Source organism: Gekko japonicus, unplaced genomic scaffold (assembly GCF_001447785.1).
Source record: "Gekko japonicus isolate JY-2015 unplaced genomic scaffold, Gekko_japonicus_V1.1 scaffold4085, whole genome shotgun sequence".
NCBI lineage: Eukaryota > Metazoa > Chordata > Lepidosauria > Squamata > Gekkonidae > Gekko > Gekko japonicus.
In genome coordinates this window covers 81,694-103,333 of record NW_015161533.1, presented here as the reverse complement: position 1 = coordinate 103,333, position 21,640 = coordinate 81,694, and the positions used below count along the sequence as shown (strand labels likewise).

At 46.5% G+C, this 21,640-nt stretch overlaps 1 pseudogene; it reads left to right on the top strand.

The window, feature by feature from the left end:
• The first annotated feature begins 9,010 nt into the window (after positions 1 to 9,010).
• On the top strand, positions 9,011 to 9,413 carry LOC107125815 (annotated as a pseudogene).
• Positions 9,414 to 21,640: the final 12,227 nt, after the last annotated feature.

Here is a 21,640-nt window from a genome sequence, read left to right as displayed (position 1 = left end):
AGTGTTGGGGCCTCAGATGAGCAGGGGACGGGGTTAGCTTCACCCCAGAGGTCCCTCTGCCGTCATGCCAAGCGCTCCCTTGTTAGCCAAATTGTCTTGAATTCTCAATTAATCTAATGGAAGTTATGATTATTAATTGGCAATAGGCAAATTAGGGTTCACACCAATTTATACAGAGTCCCACCTTTGCTGTATGTACCAGAACAGACTCAGAGACTATGGTTGGTAAAATATAATGTATTTTACTGATGGAGATGTCTCAGTCGAACAATACACAAACACTCACACAATTATACTTATTCTCAGAAATAAAGATAGATCATAAACACATTTGCATTAGCAGAATATCCGTTGGTTGGGTTATATTTACCTGTCCTCATTGATTGAGCCATTCCAATGGAAGAATGGAGGGGTTTAGAAATAGAAGATGGGGAACACATGCACTGAACCAGCAGAAACATGTGGACTCTAGCTGCAGACTAGAGTTTGAAGGTGGAGGTAGGGTTTATGGATAGCTAACTGGACAGAAGAGGGTTAAAGCTTCGACAGGGGTCGTGGAGAGGAAGAGAGAGAGACCATGTGCTTGGGAAGCATCTTTTATAAGGGGACAGGCTAGGCTGGCCACATCCCCCTATGACACCTTCTGTTAGTCCATCCCATAAAACATACTATTGGTTGGCTGGAAGAGGGGAGGGGGACTAAGGAGTGGTCAATATTGAAATCTAGAAACTTAGGCTGGAAGCTGGCACCTGGTTGCAGGTAAGATGAATGATCAGGTTAAGGCTTTTGTCTCTTGATGGCCCTAGCCGGCTCACTGATGAGAGAGTGATTAGTTACTAAGCAACTTTGAACAGAGTCTCTGAGCTGCGTGCAGTTTTGCAGGGCTAGAGGTTTGGGGGTAGGGGTTGCCTACATGTGCTGGAAGAAACTCCTAATGGCGTCTGGAGTTCTCTGTCCTCATGTTTTTCCATGGCATGGTGTCTGAGGCTTTGTACAAACTTATGGAGCTGCTTCATCTCACAGCAGGCAAGATGGCTGGTAACTCTGGATCTTCACTGTTGCTGCAATGCTAAAGGAAGGAGTCCCTCTTTCAGGTGTGCAGGTCACCAAGTGATACAGTCCCTTTCATAGTCCATATAATTCATAAAAACACATTTATAGGCTTGCAGGGCAACACCCTGTCGGCTCACTCTCTCTTTCTCTCAGTTCTCGCTGTTGCACGTTTTTCCTCCTCCCCGTCCCCTTCATTTCCCCCGTCTTTTATTCTGTTCCCAGTTCCCAGCACCACCCTCTTCCCTCATCGTCCCAGCCCCACCCCCTGTACTAAGCCGGGATGCTACCCCAGCATCTAGGGTGCGGCTGCAGCTGGGCCGATGGCAGTCTTGTCGGCCGGAGACCGTGCCGGCGCTGGCGTGTAGGGTGCTCCTGGGTCGGCTGTTGGCTGTGAGCTTCTCTCCGGCAGCACCAGTGGCGCCGCCTCCCTGGGCAATCCCACGGAGCCCTCGACTCTGCAGCCAAGCCCAGCCAGAGTGTTGTGTTGCTTGGACATGGGCGGTGGTAGGGGTGCCGCGTTGTCCCTGCTCCAACATCCCTCCCGGTGTTGCCCTCATCCGGTCTCAAGAGGATTCGGGTAAGTCCGATGGTCGGGGGGTGTCTGAGGGGTGTAGGTGGAGTCCCGGGACCTCCGGACCAGGACAGGCAGGTAGTGGCCCAATCCAGCATCCAATACCTTCTTGATGTCCCTATTAGCTTTCCTGTGGGCGCAGTCGATCATCAATGGATTTAGAACATCACGCCAAATCCCATGTGGAACTATCGCTGACCACACTATGGACACATCAGGCCACCTGGCCCATATAGCCTGCAGGTCTTTAATAGCCTGCAGCACTAAAGCTTTATCTTTCACAAAACCCAGGTCGTTACCACCCAGGTGGATAACCAACATCTGGGGTGGCAGGTGGGAAGGTTACCAGAAAAACAAAGACATGAGGCCTGACCAATGAAGGTCTCAGTGTCCCCACTATTCAATACCAGCTGAGATCCAAATGAAGTTCTCCGAGCACGGTGTGCAGCCCAAAACACAAAACTGGCCATAGATGAGCACCCATCTCCTCTCAGTGGGAACAACAAAACCTAAAAAGAAAACCCAACTGGAACAATAATGAGGGAACAAATGGGTAAATGCATGATTTATAGGCAGATGAGCGCCATCTGCCCAAACTCTGAATCTCCGGAGAAGAATAACCCATAGCTGCCGCAGTAGAGGCCATGCCTATCCGAAAAGAATGGGTACCAAACTTCACCCCAGAGAGCCCCAACCTGGACAATGCGTGGGTGGTTACCGCCCAAAATTGATGCTTCGTCAATGGAACACAATAAGAATGGCAGAAACACAAACCGTCCCCCCATCCACAAACCACCAGATAGCCAACAAGGGTCAAAACTGGGCAAAGCTCGAGATCAGAACAGGGACCTAAAGTGAGCACCATTCTCTACAGATGTCGGTCAGTCTTTGAATGCCTCACCATAATATGCACCTTCCCTGAGGCCAACTTAAGGTCCGACAACAATAATGCCAGGCCAGAAGAGTCATCACGGGACTGAGCAACTAGCTCACTGACCTGGAGGGCCCCAAAAAAGGCAACTAAGGCTGCTGCGTGAAAGAGGCAAACCTCAAACTCTGACACACAAACCTTGCCCCAAACCTGCCTCAGCCCTTTAAGGACCAGAGGGTATATGGGCCGCCTTATGTCCGCTCACTGTCCTGATTCCTTGGACCAACCCTCAAGCGTCTTTCTAAGGTGAAAATCATTGGTTTCCTCCTGAAAACCCAATGCCTTACTAGTGAAGTCCAGTGCAGAAAGTCACCCTTTCATGGAACGTACCGCCAACCACTTACCTTTAAGGTCCACACAATAGTGGAGCAACTGCTCCACCAGAAGGAGCCAAAGTACCTGATACCCTACCTCTGACCTAAACTCCTCGAACTGACATATTGCACGCTTGTAGGACTTTCTGGTGCTGGGAGTTATGGCCAGGCCTATCGTTTTGCAGGCCTCAGCCACCCAAGCAGCCATAACTCCAGGGGAATCCTTGCTGGATGAAGATCAATTTCTGGGGCCAAATAATGAAGCCTCACCATCTGTTTGTGAGAGAGAGCATCATCCACCCCCAAAACATGTCTGGCTAAAAATAAAATGTTAAGCCGGAGGCAATGCAGTGTAAAGGCCCTGACCAACACTATGACTGTTGGGGACATAGAGGATAGGGAGTTGATGACATGAACCACAGACAAATTATTGCACCAAAAGTGTACCCTGTGATTTGCCAAACCCTCCCCCCAAAGCCAGACAGCCACCAGTATGGGAAAAAATTCAAGGAAGGTGAGGTCTCTGTTTAGACACACCTCAATCCAATCAGAAGGCCAATCCTCAGTGCACCAGTGTCCTCAAAAATAACCCCCCTGTAAAAGTAAAAAAGAACTCACATCAACTCTATTAGCAACAGCCCGCCTGGCCATTGCTGCAAACTGGAAATCTCCAGCAGCACCATCAGTGACAGACTGGCAGGACAAGCTATGGGAACACCTGGTCATGGCAAAAATTGCTGATTCGCTCAGGTGTGCACAATCAGATACCCCACACCACTCCACATTTGTGTCAACTTGGTTCCCTGTAGTCTCCTACTTACAGATTCTAGATATTCTCCCCCCTAACCCTCTTTATCTGAAGTGGTTAACCTTGTAGGCTTCAACTCTTTCCATTTAGATGACATTCTTGTAGATGGATGAACTGTATTACGCTGTATTGTACATTAATTTAAAATTAATAAAGATGATTTAAAAAATAAAAATAAATAACCCCCCGAAACCTAAAGACCCAGCCACAACAGAGTGCACCTGAAGCTCAGCATTGAGCCTCAAGTCATCCCCCCAGAAGGACACCCCATTGAAGGAACCTAAAAATTCCTTCCAGACCATGAGGTCTGCTTGCATGGAGGACGTAACGTGCATCCTATGGTGGGGAAGGCGAAGGCCTGCCATGGCATCACAGAGCCATCGCAAAAAGGCATGCCCAGGGGCCACCACCTTACAGACAAAATTAAGATGACCAACGAGCTGCTGTGGCTCGTAGAGCATTACCGTACACCTGGCGAGGGAGCCAGTGACCCTGGCCAATAAATCCTGCACCTTAACCTTGGGCAAACAGGACAACGGATCCACCCTGTCAAGCTCAACCCCCAAAAAAGTCAATAGGGAAATGGCCCCCTCCGTCTTTTCATGCGCAAGTGGCACCCTCAACTCAGGACAAACTAAGAAAATTATCAAGAAGCTGCCTACATTGACTGGAGCCCACCAATCCCACAAAAGGCAAATCGTCCAAATAATGAGCAGCATCCCGGAACTCTGACCTCTCTCGAACTGCCCACTCCAAAAAGGAGCTAAAATGCTCAAAGGCCACACATGACATGGAGCAGCCCACAGGCAAAGCTCTGTCCATGTAAAATTGGCCATTGAAGGAAAAACCCAGCAGCTCGCAGACTTGATGTCGCATATCGCCATCTCCGTACCCAGGGCCACAGCGCCGCAGAATGCACACGGCCTGATTAAAAGTCATACAGAGCACGGAGCACAGGACATCTGCAATAACATAATTAACGGACCCTCCCCTGGGGAATGAAAGATGGTGAATCAAATGAAAATTCATCAGGCACCTTCTTGGGCACCACTCCCAGGAGAGAAACCCAGAGGTTGGGTACAGGAGGCTGGGAGAAGGGGCCCAGCACCCTACCTTCAGCCTTTTCCTTATCAATTTTTGACCTAACGATGTCCTACAATCCCCAAACCAAACGGAGGTTGCTGGCCATAAATGGGAATATGAAAACCGAACTGAAAACCCTCTGACAAATACCTAGCATCACCTCTATTAAGGTAATCAACCAGCCAGGCCTTGAGGGCCTTCAGGTTCAGGGGGTTGGGACCCTTTACCAGAAGCCCGGTTTCCTCCACCCCCGCCCCCCATTGCTTCTTCTGCCCCCACCTCGGCCTGGTTTTAGTGCAGTTGGTAAATGTGGGGTCCCAGCACAACAGGTGGGGTTGAACCACCTGCCCCGTGGGCTCACGGGGACTGGGTGCAGACTGGGCCCACTGCACCAAATGACCACTGTGAGATCGCTCTCTGGTCACTGGTCATGCTGGGGACATGGCCTGTATCCACAAAAAAGGGTGAACCTGGTCCCACAGAAGCATGGGGTTCTGTGCTGCATGCATGCGAAACTTCTCATCATACTACATCCAGGTTTATGGGCTATTTAACTCTCGCACTCACGCTGACAAATCTTGCCAGCAACTAGTCTCTTTGGATGAAAGCTCTGCACCTCCTCGTCTGTGTTTCCTGACTCCTTGTTCCTGACTGGATTCCCTCGGCTCTGTGACCTCGGCTTGAACGACTGCGCTTTGACTCTGCACCTTGAACCTTTGGCTCCTTGGCTCTTGACTCTTTTGGACACTGGCTCTCTGACGACTCTAATGGTTTGTGCTTTGGACTTGATTCCCGGATGGTTTGCTTGCCTGGCTCTTGACTCTGGACTGTGCTTTGACCACCCCGCTCTTGTTTGAGTGTCTTGGACTTGGTTTCCCGGCTAGCTTGTTTAACTGGCTCTTGATCTTGGACTGTATCCTGACTAGCTTGCCCCTGCCTAGCCCTGCATTGTGACATAAATCTTTGGCTGGCACCTGAACAGCCGATCCACTCCAAGGGGCCTGTGAGTTTCATCCACCCTATGGGGTCATAGGAGCCGATGGGCCGTACCCACCATATCCACTCAAAGCTGGAGGGGGAGGGAATTGTCCCAATGCCCAAGCCCATTGCTGAGAGGGGGCTGAACTCCCAACCAGGTTACTGGATTGGGTTGCTGCTGAGGGCCCAGAGGTGGATGACGGACACCATGGACCTCAAGGCCAGGCCTGGCCAGTGTGTGGTGTGCTACCAGACTCACCTGATGGACCTGGGGCCTTAGAAGCACTGCATCTGCCCCAGGCTGCTGGCCAGGTCCGCCAGTGCCAGACGGTGCCGTGGCACTCACGTCACGCCCTTCACTCACATCAGTCGTACCCTTCCCATCTTTGGTTCCCGAGGGCTTTGCCACCCAATCTTCAAGAAAAGATAGACGAGTTAAAACAGAAGCCTGGAACTGAGTATTTGAAGCAAACTGTGTTTGTTTCCTGCCTCCTACCCCCTTGCCAGTGGGCGCCATGGGAGGGCTAACACCCGTGGCTTGCTCTACAGCCAACAATCTCTTCATAATGGCCTGTTGAGCCACGTCCCCCTCATCATCATCCGAGGATGGGGGAGCAGGCACTGATCTTTTGGGAGGAGCCTTGGGGGCAGGCTGCTTGCCCTTGGCCCAATCCCTTCTTAGGAGTCATGGTCAGTGTGCAGCAACAGAGCAAGGTGTGACTCACTGCTACCACTAGGGGGCCGACCAAGCCAAAGTGAAACTGCTAGTATGCCTGAAAACGAAAGCAAAAGGGGGCAACCCAATGCTCCAAGAACAGAAAACTACAGAAAAAATGGGGGGAAGGAGAGCAAAAGCCCAGTCCTTCTGCCGGGGGGCCCAATGCCAAGGCGCAAACTCCCTTCTTTGCTTTTTCCACAACAGTCCATGGTTTTGTAGCCTGGTTGGTTTTCTGAAATGCACTCTACTTTGGGCTGCCCTAGAAGATGCCCGGGAAAGGGCTACTGGTGCAGAATCCAGTCAAATTAATAACTAGTAATAATAGATGGATTTGGGAAACTATCGGTTTCAAGGAAACAGATCCCAAAAGAAGAGTGCATCACCATTTGTAAAGACAGATGCACACGTCATATTTAGCATCTCCATCGAATGTGCAAATATGAAATGTTGTCAGTTGTGGAAATGGACAAATTAAGTTTGACGTTAAAAGGTAATGGCAAAGAGACATGTGAAAAGCGATGGAAAAAGTTTTGTGTATGGCTGGATAAGGAGAATATGTATGACTCACAAGAATGTTAAATGTAAATCGTGGATATAATGTATACTGAAAACTATAAATAAACTTTTTTAAAAAAAGAACACGGTATAGCTATATAGTAACCCAACCCTTTCTGGTAAGATTTGCATTTTGACAGTGTCAACACTAGAAAAGAGCTCCTGTCTCTCCAGGTGTCTTTCAGTTCCTAAACCGAAGGCCATAGCGTTGTGCTCTGCTGGGCTGATATCACTGAAAAGGACAGCTTGGGGCAAACTGCGAACATCACAGAAGAAACGGTTTTCCTTTGTGGTCAGAGAGATGGAGGTTTTGGCATTCATGATAATCGGTTCTATCCTGGTTATTGAAGCCCTTGTTGGACTGGTAGCAAATGGATTTATTGTCCTCATGAATTACATTGTCTGGTTCAGAAGCAGGAAACTGTCTTCAAATGACCAGATCATGACCTGTCTTGCCTTGTCCAGATTTTCATGGCTGGTAGTCGTAATTCTGAATATAATGAAGCATTTCTTTTCTATGGGCCAGCACACTTGTATTTATGCCTATCTAATGCTTCCCATCTTGTGGATATTTACGAACACTGCCTCCATTTGGTTTGCCACCTGGCTCAGTGTTTTCTACTTGGTGAAGATCGCCACCTTCTCCCACCCTGTTTTCCTCCAAGTGAAGCTAAGATTTTCAGGACTGGTGCCACGGTTGCTCCTGGGCTCGGTTGTCTTCTCTGCTATTATGGCTATCACAAGCTTGAGCAGCAGCTTCTCTATGTGTGATTCCGACAAATCACTTTTGAACATCACTGATTCAGGAATTAAATTGTCTGACTTAAACACAGATTTTCTAGCTACTGCTCCGACTCTCATTCCTTTAATGATATTTTCGTCATCGACCATCTTGTTACTGGCCTCTCTGTGGATGCACAGAAGACGGATGCAACGCAATGGAACTGGCATCCAGGATCTCAACACTCAAGTTCACTTGACTGCCATCAAAGCTCTGGCTTCCTTCGCTCTTCTGGGCCTGTCTAGTTGTTTAGTAGTCACTGCTCAGGCAGTACTGATCTGGAATAACATGAGCGACACTTGGCTTTTTATGTTGCTTAGCAACGTAACTGTCTCTTCTCCCTCTGTGCATACTGTTATCCTGATATTACTTAATCCCAAACTAAAACAGGCATGGGTCAGGATGCTGCTTCACTTAAAACACTGCTCTAGTGAAGTGCCTTCTTAAAACCTAACACAAGGCCATGGAGACAGGACATTCTCTTTCGCAAGAAGGACCCCGGAAAACTCTCGCAGCCAGTGTGCCCTCTAAGCTGAGTTACTGTGAGCTAGCTCACAGGTTTTTAGCCTCTGGCTCACACATTTTTGTCTTAACTCAGGAAGGGTGGCTCCAGAGCAAACGAATGTATGCAATAGCCAAATTGCTCGCTCACAACTTTAACGCCAGTAGCTCACAAAGGAGAATTTTTGCTCACAAGACTCGACAGCTTAGAGGGAGCATTGCATCACAGCACAATCCTACAGGAAGCTCTTCGTGGGTAGACATGCTATTCTTCCTCTTTCACAGAAACATGTGTGAAGGGTGGACAATCTCTTCAATTAGCTATTTCAAATTAATCTGCATTGACGATACATTGCTGAAATCATTCTTTTCTTTGCTTCAGAACTGAGCAGGTTAGAAATGTTGATTTTGATTCGGATACAATGGCAGAGGGCAATATGTAAGTGATTATATGTGTGTGTGTGTGTGTTTGTGTGTCTGTATATATGCATAGAAAAATGTACATTTCTATAGAAATGCAGCTATTTCCCAGTTTTTTATATACTGTGATAGTTAACATCTACACGTTTTACTGCTAATGTCATATGAAAAATTATACATTGAAGTCTTTATTACTTACAATTTCCTTTATAATGTTCTGATGACCATTCATAAAATGAGTATCTGTCGCTCTTGCAGCCTGGGCGCCATCGCTGTGGTGGCATCGAGAGGGGCAAGTTCATGAAACCCGGGAAGGTGGTTCTTGTCCTCGCCAGATGTTATTCAGGCTGGAAAGCCTTTATCGTCAAGAACATTGACAATGGTACATCAGACTGGCCATACAGACATGCTCTGGTGGGAGGGATTGACCACTACCCATGCAAAGTGATAACCAGTGTGGGTAAGAAGAAGATTGCCAAATGGTCCAAGATCAAGTCCTTTGTGAAACTCTATAATTATTACCACTTGATGCCCACAAGGTATTCTGTTAATATTTCCCCTGGACAAATCTGCTGTCCACAAGGATGTATTTAGGTACCCTGTGCAGAAATGCAAAGCATGGTGAGAAGGTAAAAGAAAATTTGAAGAAAGATGTAATACAGGCAAGAATAAGTGGTTATTCCAGAAGCTCAGATTCTAAATTGCATGTAGCTGCGCCAATAAACACTTCAGAAAAAATTGAATAAAATGAGTATCTGTCTAGGATCTCGTCAATATATCATATTGTCAATTTTATTATATCTACATATACTATTGCCATTGTAGTTGTGTTGCAACAGGTGATAATTATAATTGTACTTGAACTGAGTGGTTAATACACTGTTTCAAAAGTCCTCTTAGCTCCTTTGGTTTTTCTGTTCAACTAGGGTTACTGTGGATCAGCTCTTTTAGGTTTTTGTTTCTGACTCAGTATAAAACAGCTTAATTTAGGCAGGGTCTCTCTAGCTCAGTGGCTGAGTGTTTGTTTTTTTGCTCGTAGAAGATCTCTGATTTAATTCCCAACATTTCCAGTTAAAAGGATCCCGTTGTAGACCCAACACTCTTCTTCTAGGTGATAGGAAATACCTCTACCTGAGACTCTTATATGGTAACAATTGCTATAATTTTTATGTAGGATAGTGCAGACAATTCCAGCCACAAAACAGCTGGTAGAGAACGTGCAGGGATTAGTTTACCTAGGTTGGTCTGTGGCCATGTTATTGTATTTATTGTATGTATTTTGTTATTTTGTTTTTATGTTGCAAATCTGCACTCAGCAGATTGTTATAGGTTGGAACCCACCCTAAGCCTGCTTTGCAGGGAGGGCGGAATATAAATGGAAGGAAGGAAGGAAGGAAGGAAGGAAGGAAGGAAGGAAGGAAGGAAGGAAGGAAGGAAGGAGGGAAGGAAGGAAGGGCGAAAGAAAGAAAGAAAGAAAGAAAGAAAGAAAGAAAGAAAGAAAGAAAGAAAGAAAGGAAGGAAGGAAGGAAGGAAGGAAGGAAGGAAGGAAGGAGTGGTTGAACATCTGCTCTGTGTGTCTCTAATTCAGTCCCAAACATCTCCAGTTACAGGGTTTTAAATATGAGATATTGCAGACAGTTCTGTTCACAAAAGAGCTTGCAGATAAGGTACAGGAAGTCATCTACCTGGAAAAATTAACAAATGCCATCACATTCTCCAACATTTCACAAATGAACATAAGGACACACTTCTTTCTCTCTGTCTGTCTCTCTCTGTGTATCTGTGGGTGTTCAAGTAGTTGAGACCTGCTCTGTATGAGCACTTTGAATGAGAGGTAAGGGTTTCAAAAGATGTGTTGTAACATCTCGTTGGGCTCTGCGCTGCTTGAACAGGTGATTACCTGAATAGGTAATTCTCCTGCAGGTGATGGGGGTCTTCAACCAATAAGGTTGAATTCCGCAATCTATTGGTGGAAGAACCTGCATACCACTCCCCCCAGCAGCCCTTTCTGACCCTAAAGAGATCTAGTCTCGGTGTTGAAAGACCCCTTAGTGAAGATAACCTTAGTTTTATGAACTGGCTTTTGCAACATTAGTGCTAAACCAAACTTGAGTTTAGCACTTTGCATTTGGGTTTATTTTTATTTTCTATTTTCACAAACTGTCTGGATTTCTGTTTTCTTAATAAAGTAGATGACTTACAATTTTCTAGTAATTCTTTGTGGTTTCTAAAGCACATACAATTGATTCTAAATCATCCTACTTATAAATTATTGAATTAATTTTTTAACTTGTTTTAGACCACCCCACCAGGGCCAAGCTAGACATTACAGACCGTGGGTGCCACCGTCATTTTAGAGAAGAATTTCATCATTTAAAAAAATGCTGCTGGCTCATGACATTAGGGGACAAGGAGACCTTGTTCCCCCTTGAGGCATTTTTTACATCTTCTCTAACTGGCCAAGGTAAAGGTAAAGGTAAAGGTTCCCTTGCTCGAAAGCCAGTCGAATCCGACTCTAGGGTTGCGGTGCTCATCTCCGTTTCAAAGCCGAAGAGCCAGCGCTGTCCAAAGACATTTCCGTGGTCATGTGGCCGGCATGACTAAACACCAAGGCGCACGGAACACTGTTCCCTTCCCACCGAAGTGGTACCTATTTATCTACTTGCAATTTCTTGCTTTCGAACTGCTAGGTTGGCAGGAGCTGGAACTAGAGACAGGAACTCACTCCGTCATGTGGCACACTTGGGTCTCGAACTGCTGAACTACTGACCTTCCACAGCCTGCAGTTTAGCGTCTTAACCACTTGAGCCACCGCAGCTCCCTAACTGGCCAAAATCTTCTCTAAATGGCATCTAGCTTGGCTCTTATCAGCCAGAACAAGAAAAAAGCCTACATACAGAGCAGGTCTCAGCTACTTGAGCACCCACAGGTACACAGAGAGAGAGGGAGAGAAAGAGAGAAAGCGAGAGAGAAGTGTGTCCTTACCTCTCATTCAAAGTGCTCATACTAGCCAAGTCACAGCCATTTGCCATTTCAATAAAGTGAAGGACATCGATGAGGTGAGGAAGGTACTCAACATCCAAACCCATGCAAATTTCAGTTTTGGATTAATTAGCCTCAGAATAAGGGCATGTCCAGATGGATAAGCAACATTCATGACTTCTACAATCATGGACGTGCAAGTATGACTGTTAATCCTTGATGCCAATATTGATTGTAAAGAGACAAGTACAAAACTGGACAGGTACAGAATAGTGAAGGAAGCTAGAGCTTTGATGGCAGTTGGGTCAACTTATTTGTTAAGAATCCTGCCTCTGATTCGATTGCATTGCAGATGTCTTGTGTGCTTCTACAGAGATGTAATCAACAATATTGGGAAATGACAAAAATATCACAAAAGCAACGACATTTGGGACAGAAAACAGAAAGGTGAAGAAGTAACAGGAGTCAAACATTTTAATTTCAGAATTGTTTTTGTTGAAAAGTAATGTGCAAATTGCCAATGGACAAGCCATTGCTCCAGCTTATGACAACCAGGGGAGCAGTACTCAAATATAAGGTTGCACCCAGGGGTCATTTCATAGAAAAAGAGGTGCAGGAGCTCATTAGCATAACTCTTTAACATAACTTATTTGCATATGCCACACCCCTGACATCACCAGAAGTGTGTCAGAAGGCAACACCCACTGCTCAGGCTCCACTGGACTGTTTTGGATTGCTAGCTATGGGGGGGGGTGCAGATCTGCCCTCACAGAGGAGGGAGAGCTTGTACCAGAATAAAACTTGGTCTTAAAGGTGCCACTGCGCTGTTCAGGAGTCCTCTCTATGGGGGGGAACGCACAGATCTGTGAAGGAAGGAAGGAAGGAAGGAAGGAAGGAAGGAAGGAAGGAAGGAAGGAAGGAAGGAAGGAAGGAAGGAAGGAGGGAAGGAGGGAAGGTGGGAAGAAGGAGGGAGGGAGGGAAATATGAGTTCTTATGAGCTTTGTTTTCCTGTTTCCATTGGCTACATTTGGATCACAGGTTTCCTCCTTTCTTTGCCTTTTCCACAGTGATCCATGGTTTTGTAGACTGGTTGGTTTTCTGAAATGCACTCTATATTCGGCTGCTCTAGAAGATGCCCGGGAAAGGGCTACTGGTGCAAACTTCAGTCAAGTTAATAACAAGTAATTATAGATGGATTTGGGAAACTACTGGTTTCAAGGAAACAAATCTCAAAAGAAGAGTGCACCACCATTTCTAAAAACAGAGACACACATCAAATTCAGCATCTCTGTTAAATGTGCAAATATGAAATATTAGAACAGGATATAGCCATATCATAACCCAACCCTTTCTGGTAAGATTTGCATCTCAACAGTGTCAACATGAGAAAAGAGCTTCTGCCTCTCCAGATGTTTTTCAGTTCCTACATCGAAGACCATAGCGTGCTCTGCTGGGTTGATATCACTGAAAGGACAGCTTGGTGCAAAGTGTGAACATCACAGAAGAAACAGTTTTCCTTTGTGCTCAGAGAGATGGAGGTTTCCGTATTCATGATTATCAGTTATATCCTTCTGGTTATTGAAACCCTTGTTGGACTGGTGGCAAATGGATTTATTGTCCTCATGAATTACTTTGACTGGTCCAGAAGCAGGAAACTATCCCCATATGACCAGATCTTGACCTGTCTTGGCTTCTCCAGACTTGCATGGCTGGCAGTTGTGATTCTGGGTACAACTATGGATTGCTTTTCTATGGGCCAGCATACTTGTCATTATGCCTATCTAATGCCTCCCATCTTGTGGATGTTTACAAACTCTGCCACCATTTGGTTTGCCACCTGGCTCAGTGTTTTCTACTTGGCAAAGATCGCCACCTTCTCCCACCCTGTTTTCCTCCAGGTAAAGCTAAGATTTTCAGGACTGGTGCCACGGTTGCTTCTGGGCTCGGTTGTCTTCTCTGCTATTATGGCTATCACAAGCTTGAGCAATGGCTTCTCTATGTGTGATTTCGACAAATCACTTTTGAACATCAGTGATTCAGAAATTAACTTCACTGACTCCTATGCATACATAGATTTTCTAGCTGCTGCCCCAACTCTCATTCCCTTAATAATATTTTTGCCATCGTCCATCTTGTTAATGGCCTCTCTGTGGATGCACAGAAGACGGATGCAATGCAATGGAATTGGCATCCAGGATCTCAGCACTCAAGCTCACTTGACTGCCATCAAAGCTCTGGCTTCCTTCGCTCTTCTGTACCTGTCTTGTTTTTCAGCACTCATTGCTCAGGCAGTACTGATCTCAAATAATATGAGTGACACTTGGCTTTTTATGCTGCTTAATAACGTAGCTGTTTCTTCTCCCTCTGGGCATGCCGTTATCTTGATATTAATTAATCCCAAACTAAAACAGAGATGGGTCAGAATGCTGCTTCATTTAAAACGCTGCTCTAGTGAAGTGCCTTCTTAAAACCCATCACAAGACCATAGAGACAGGACATTCATTCTCTTGAACAAGGACCCTGGAAAACCCTTGCAGCCCAATCCTACAGGAAGTTCTTCATGGGTAGACATGCTATTCTTCCTCTTTCACAGAAATATGTACAAAGGGTGGATGAACTCTTCCAAGAGCTGTTTCATCAGAATAAATTAATCTACATTGAGGATATGTTGGTGAAATCATTATTTTCTCTGCTTCAGAACTGGCCAAGTTAGAAATTTTGCTTTTGATTTGAATACAATGGCAGAGGGTGGCATGTAGGTGATGATATAGATATATATTGAAAAACATTTCTATAAAATGCAGCTATTTCCCAGTTTTTTATGTACTGAGGTTATCATGTACAAGTTTTACTGCTAATGTCATATGAAAACTTATACATTGAAGTCTATTGCTTATCAAAGAAATTAGCTAGAATGTATCCTCCAACCTCTGATGAATGCTGGAAATGTAAGATAATGGTGGGAAGTTATTTCCATGTTTGGTGGAAGTGTAAAGAGGCAATGTTATATTGGAGAAGGGTCCATGAAATGGTACAGAAAATATGTTTGTTATCTCTACCATTTAAACCTGAAATGTTCCTGCTTAATATTATACCCGATGTAAAAGATAAGAAAGTGAAATATCTAATAATACATGCTACGGCAGCAAGAATGTTGTATGCTAAGTACTAGAAGAAAGCAGAGATACCAACAGAAATTGAACTCTTGACAACAAAAATTGGAATAGCAGCAATGGATATATTGTCAAACCTAGGCTGAGTTCAGACTGGCAGTTTGAAGTGGGAGGGAGTCCTTGCAAAAAAGAGCCAAAACAAACTGTTCTGCATTTTCCCAGTCACACTGCAGCGACTGATAAGGGAGCATACCAGGAGGAGGCGCGAGGGAGCGTTCACACTGTTGGCCCGGAGGCATGGCTGTAAGGTGCGGTTTTCTTTTGTAATCTGGAGATATGCGCTTATTGTCAGGTAGCCCTGTCATGATGTTGGAATGTGAAGGGGGCATCTTCCTCACCACGCCAGCTCATCCTGTCTAGCTTTCACTGCTTATCTCTGCACTGAACTTGTTCTTCCAGCTGCTGCTTTACCAGCCTGGGAATCTTAACCGTTTGGGTGAGCAACTGCTTGCTTGCCCGCGCGCGAAATGTAATCATTGGCCTTAGCTTATGGGGGGGGGGGATGTTTGATTTTACTATAAGTCAGTGGCCATCATATTACAGGTCAATTCTGACACAGGCTGTATACTCGTTCTTAGAACTGGACTATCATTAAACACTTTTCTTAAGAAGCCTTGGTGTGTGGTGTGATCCTGCTAAGCAACTTGACAAAGTGTCAGAATTCTATCATCCCTGAACTTGTATCTCTCCGCTGAGATGAGCGAAGGTGAGGGGCTTCAACTCGAGGAAGGGGTCCACACCCAACCCGAGGACAAGACCGAAGACACCAATGAACCGGAGATGGTTCTGCAGACTGAGGACCTGCAGGACACAGAAATCCTCCATGCCTCGTTTGGAGGGGCTAAGGCTAAAGTAACCACAAGGTTGTGGGGGGGCCGTTGGGGCCAGTTCAGCGCAGACCCGCACGAGACTCGGACTTTTTATTCGCCATCAACAGTGCGCAGGGAAAGTCGTTATGACAAACCATCCATACCGGAGGAGTATGGAATGGAGATCTGTGTTGAGCCACCTCCCCAGTTAAGGACTATGAGATGGGAACCGAGGGAGCTGTGGGAGGGAAAGGAGACTGCGAGGATTTCGTCGGCACCCGGCTAGACTTGCTCGAGCGAGGCCTTGACCAGATGATGCAGATGGTTGAGGACTCCTTCAAAAAATTACCTGTGATGGTGGCCGGGGTGGTGCAGTAGGAGCTACAATGCCGGGGTCTGGTGCAAATGGCAGCTCCGTTTCAGGTCCCAGCGGCTCCTGTACAAGGCCTGGGACCGGGACAACCGGTGCTACAGAGGAATCCTCCCCGAGGCCACCAGGCCAGGTGGTGCCAGCTCACCTGGGGCAGGATGTGCATCGCCCAGTAGAGCACTTGGATGCTACGTTTGATGGCACACCAGAAAAACTGCCCTTTTTCATGGTGCGGGCCCAGACTTTTGTGATGAACTGGGGCCACCTGTTCCCGACCGAAGAGCATCGGGTGGACTACATCACATCCCAGCTGAGAGATGAGACAGCAGACTGGTATGTAGGTCTGCACAACACTGATGGTCCAGACCTCCAGTCAGTGGACACCTTCATGTGGGCCCTTAGAGCTCAGTATGAAGATCTGAATGCCAGGGCAGATGCCAGGGCATTCCTACACACTTTCAAGCAAGGTAAAATGTCGGTACGGGCATATATGGAGGAGTTCAAATGCCAATCAGCCAAGATTTGTGGTTGGCCAGATGAGGTACTGGCCGAACAATATCGCCTGGGACTACACCCTGAGGTCAGGAAAACAGTCCTACATAGCGTGAATCCCATTTCCCTGAACGTGTGGATGCATGAAGCGGCTGAAGCAGAGACTCGATTGAGGACCATCAGGATTGACAATGCTACTTCAGTGGGTAAGACCGTCCTCGTGGCCCCAAAACTGAAGACCCCCCTGCTGAAGAAGGATGGGGTGAGAGACCAATGTATGAAGCAAGGTCTGTGTCTGAAGTGTGGCTTGGCGGGTCACTTTGCCACCTCCTGCCCAGGAGTGGGAACCCAAGGAGCAATGCGGAAAGCCCCGGAAAAGCAACTAACAGACACCCCAACGAAGAAGGTTGCGACCAAACCGAAAAGCCAAAAGGCTCTGCAGACCAGTGTACCGAGGAAGACACGGACTCATCCAGTGAAGAGGAGGATCAGCCAGTGGGAAATGAGATGGACCTGCTTTAAGCAGCGTGGAGCAGCAGGTCCTGAATCCTGAGGTGCCAAAAGTGGTGAGCGGATATCCCCCCTCTTTTTTGTCACAGTGACTGTCCTGAATCCGTTGCTGGGTACCCACGTAAGGGTACAGGCTCTAATAGACTCAGGGTGTGGCCGGGACTTAATAAATCCCTCCTTAGTGACGGGGTTGGGGGCAAAAGTAGTCTGGTTAGCAGACCCCATAATATTTACCCAAATGGATGGGTCTGCTATGAAAGAGCCCAGCAAATACGAGACTGTGCCTTTAAAAATGGGAACAGGGACTCACTGTGAACACCAAACTTTTGTTATCACCGCGGCTGCAAGGTTTCTTATGGTGCTGGGAAGCCCATGGCTCCATGGTCACGATCCCTATATTTTGTGAGATGAGGGCGTAGTGAAATTCATTTCCCCCAAATGCCGGGCTCATGTCTGGGATGGAACCTGGGGGGGGGGCACCTCCAGACAAGCTGCCAAGGGCATGCCTGGTGACTGAGGAGTTGAATTCTATTCCCCTGGAATACCGGGATCTATCTCAGGTGCTTGAAAAAGAGAAAGCTGACGAGCTGCCCCCCATCAACAGTCAGACTGTGCCATTGAATTGATCCCCGACAAAAAATTGCCTAAAGGCAAATTGTATGCCATGAGTCCTCAGGAGAAGGAGGAATTACGCAAGTTCATTGACAAGAACTTGGTGCAAGGTCTCATTCGACCCATGTCCTCCCTTTTTGCGGCCCCAGTTTTATTCCGGAAAAAGAAGGATGGGGGGGTTGAGGCTGTGTACGGATTATAGAGGCCTGAATGCTGTGTCCACCACAAATGCTTACCGCTCATGAAGGACCTCTTAGCAGAAGTGGCTAAGGGGAAGGTTTTCTTTAATCGATCTCAGGGATGCTTACTTTCATGTCCGCATAAAAGCCGGAGACAAATATAAGACTGCGTTTAATACCCCATTGGGGCAATTCGAATATAGGGTGATGCTTTTCAGACTTCAGGGGGCCCCTGGGGTCTTCATGAACCTCATTAATGAAGTGTTACACAAGCACTTGTTCAAGGGAGTGATTGTTTACCTTGATGATATCCTGATTTATTCTCCTGATAAACCAACACACCTCAAGCTGGTGAGAGAGGTTCTGCATACGTTGCACAAGCACAAACTGTTCACCAAACTATCCAAGTGTGAGTTCCATTGCTCAGAGATTGACTTCCTGGGTTACCACATTTCCCAGCGGGGTTTGGAAATGGACCCTTCTAAAGTCCGGGATGTGGTGGGGTGGGAACCCCCTTGGACTTGGAGGCAACTACAAGCGTTCTTAGGATTCATGAATTTTTACAGGTAATTTCTTGTGAAGTTCGCCCAGGTGAGTTTACCACTCACGAATTTACTGAGAACCAAGGGTAAGGGACCAGAATATATACGGCCGGGAGCTAAATTGAACTGGTCTAACAAGTGCCAGGTGGCGTTTGAGCATTTTAAGTCCCTATTTACATCTAAGCCTGTCTTAGCCCACCCAAACAAACTTAAGAAGTTTATCGTGCAGGTCGACGCATCTGACATTGCTATGGGGGGGGGGAAATAGTACAAGAAGGGGAGGATGGAAAACTTTACCCCCTTGCGTATGTGTCCTGAAAGTTTAATGACACTGAGCGGAACTGGTCTGTTTGGAACAAGGAAGCTGGGGCTATCAAGTTTGTGCTCTCTACTTGGCGCCATTGGTTGGAGGGGGCTAGGGTGGCTTTTGAGGTGTGGACTGATCATAAAAACCTGGAGGTGATGCGGACTACCCGTAATCTGAATGCTAAGCAGTTGTGGTGGGCCGATTTCTTTTCAAAGTTCAATTTCACCCTTCACCATTTTCCAGGGAAATCAAACTCCCTGGTGGACGCGTTGTCCCGCCTCCCACAACATGACAGTAAGTGGGAGAGTGTGCTCGATTCCATGTTCACACCTTCACAACTGGGTGGGGCAGTGACGACATGCAGCCAAGCTAAAGCCCAGCCTCTTTCTCCCCCCCCCCTTTGGTTGGGAGGAGAAATTTACTTCTGCTGTTTCGGACGCTGATCGCCTCAAATTGAGCCATGAAAGTGAGGTTGAGGAGCGAGCGACAGGGTGTTGGTATCGAGGATCTAAATTGTTTGTACCTTTGGCTTTGCAGGGTGAAATCATGGCCACTGTTCATGGGACTCAGCTGGCTGGACACTTGGGGTTTGTCAAATCTCTGCACTTACTACAGCGACAGTTTCGGTAGCCAGAAATGTGCAAGGACCTATCCCTGTTTGTGAAATCCTGTCAAACGTGTATTATGTGCAAACCCCACCCCGGGAAGCCCCCGGGTCTCCTTCAACCCCTTCCTACACCAGGTCATCTGTGTGAAGTGATCTCCATGGACTTCATAACTGACTTACCCCCAAGTAAGGGGAAGACTGTGATTTCGGTGGTGGTAGACTTGTTTTCGAAACAAGCTAATTTCATTCCCTTCAAGTCACTGCCAACTGCTCGACTCCTGGCCAAAGCATTTCTGCAACACATCTTTAGACTCCACACTCTTCCGCGGAAGATTATCTCCGACCGCGGTTCCCAATTTGTTTCTAAATTTTGGGGGGAGCTCATAAAACTGTTGGGGGTGGAGAGGGGCTTAAGCAGCGCCTACCATCCAGAGATGGATGGCCAAACAGAGCGTGTAAATCAAACACTTGAACAGTATCTCAGGTGTTTTACAAACTTTCAGCAAGATGACTGGGAGGGGCTTCTCCCCTTAGCTGAGTTTTGTTACAATAATGCCTGTCTTTCATCGATAGGTGTGTCCCCTTTCATGGCGGTCTACGGTTACGAGGCTAATGTATGGGAAGGGTCTGTGGCTCATAGGCTATCTGTTTTGCATGTCTCTAATTCAATCCCCAACATCTCTAGTTAAAGGAATCAAGTTGTAAGTGATAGGAAATAATTTATGTAGCTAAGATTTGGGAATTAATCTACTTGACATAATGAACAAATGGCATCACATCCTCCAACATTTCACAAATGAAAATAGGGACACATATGTGTGTATTTGTGAGCAGAACCAATGGTTGTTCAAGGACAACTACTTGGTCTCTATTATACTTTGTTGAAGGCCCTATTCTGCTAGAGCAGTGGTGGCCAAACTTGTTTAACGTAAGAGCCACATGGAATAAACATCAGATGTTTGAGAACTGCAAGACATGGACAAATATTACACACTGCTCAAAAATGAGACTGTCAAAAATAAAAAAGGGGTAAAACAGATACTGATAATGGTATTTATTTGTTGGCTACTGGTATTTATTTGTCTAAGAGATGTAGAAAGAAAGAATGAAAGAGGTGGAAAGAAAAATAGAGAGAGAAACAAAGAAAGCAAATACATGGGGGAGGGAGGGGGAGGGAGGAAAATAGAGAGGAAGGGAGGAAAAGAGGAAGGAAGGAAGGAAGGATAGAAGGAAGGAAGGAAGGAAGGAAGGAAGGAAGGAAGGAAGGAAGGAAGGAAGGAAGGAAGGAAGGAAAAGAGAAAGCAATGTAGAAAGAAAGCAAAGAGAGGGAGAGGAAGACATAAATAAAGAAAGCAAATAGATGGGGGAGGGGAGGAAGAGAGAGAGTGAAAAGGTGATTCTGAATCTGCACCCATCTGTTTCCCTGCAGTTTTTCCACAACCACATCGGAAAGTTAATCTCCCTCTACCCTGCATGCTGCTTTCACTTTCACTGCATAGATATATGGTCGTTCAGGGGTGACTTCACAGTCAGTATGGTGTTGCCCCGGGGTATATGAATGTGGTTTTGAGCTGCTGTTGACTTTATTCTTTTGACTTTATTCCTCCTTCCACTTCCAATTCGAAGGGAACAATAAGCAGACAACTTGATGCAGTTTCATTGATCTCCATCAGTTCCCCTGCTCCTATTTTCCCTTCTATATTTATCGCCTTGCCATGAATTACTTGGCTCAGTTGGGTGCGATCCACCATCCAAAGCATCTCCTACTTGGCTAATGACCACTGAGGCAAGTACTGACACAGGAAAATTTGCATACCAGCAGGAGTGAGCACTAAAAATAAAATAGATGGCAAGCTGACACGGGACTTAATGGGTAGCCAATGCAGAAACCAGGACCTGAGGCAATGCAATTAAAACAGATATTCTGAAGCAAGGGGGAACCAAGTCAAGTGCTGAGAAAATATGGCGCGAATGCCAGATATAGAATAGACCAAAGAAAGAGAAAGAAACACAGAAACAAAGAAAGCAAATAGATAGGGAGGGAGGGAGGGAGGGAGGGAGGGAGGTCAAAAGAAAGCAACTTTAACTTTAAATGTGTTCTCCACCTACCCACACACACACACACACCCATGCCAGCCAGATTGGCTTGGAGAAGGGATTTAAAGAAACAAATGCCTTCTTCAAGCCTGCAAGTGGAGCTACGGGGTGGGGGCTTGGTGAATGCCTTTAACTTTAAATGTGTTCTCCAAGCCCCCCACCCCTGCTGCTGTGTCAGCTTGACTTGGAGAAGGGATTTTAAAAGACAATAGCCTTCTCCAAGCCAAGCCAGCCGGTGTGAGAGGGC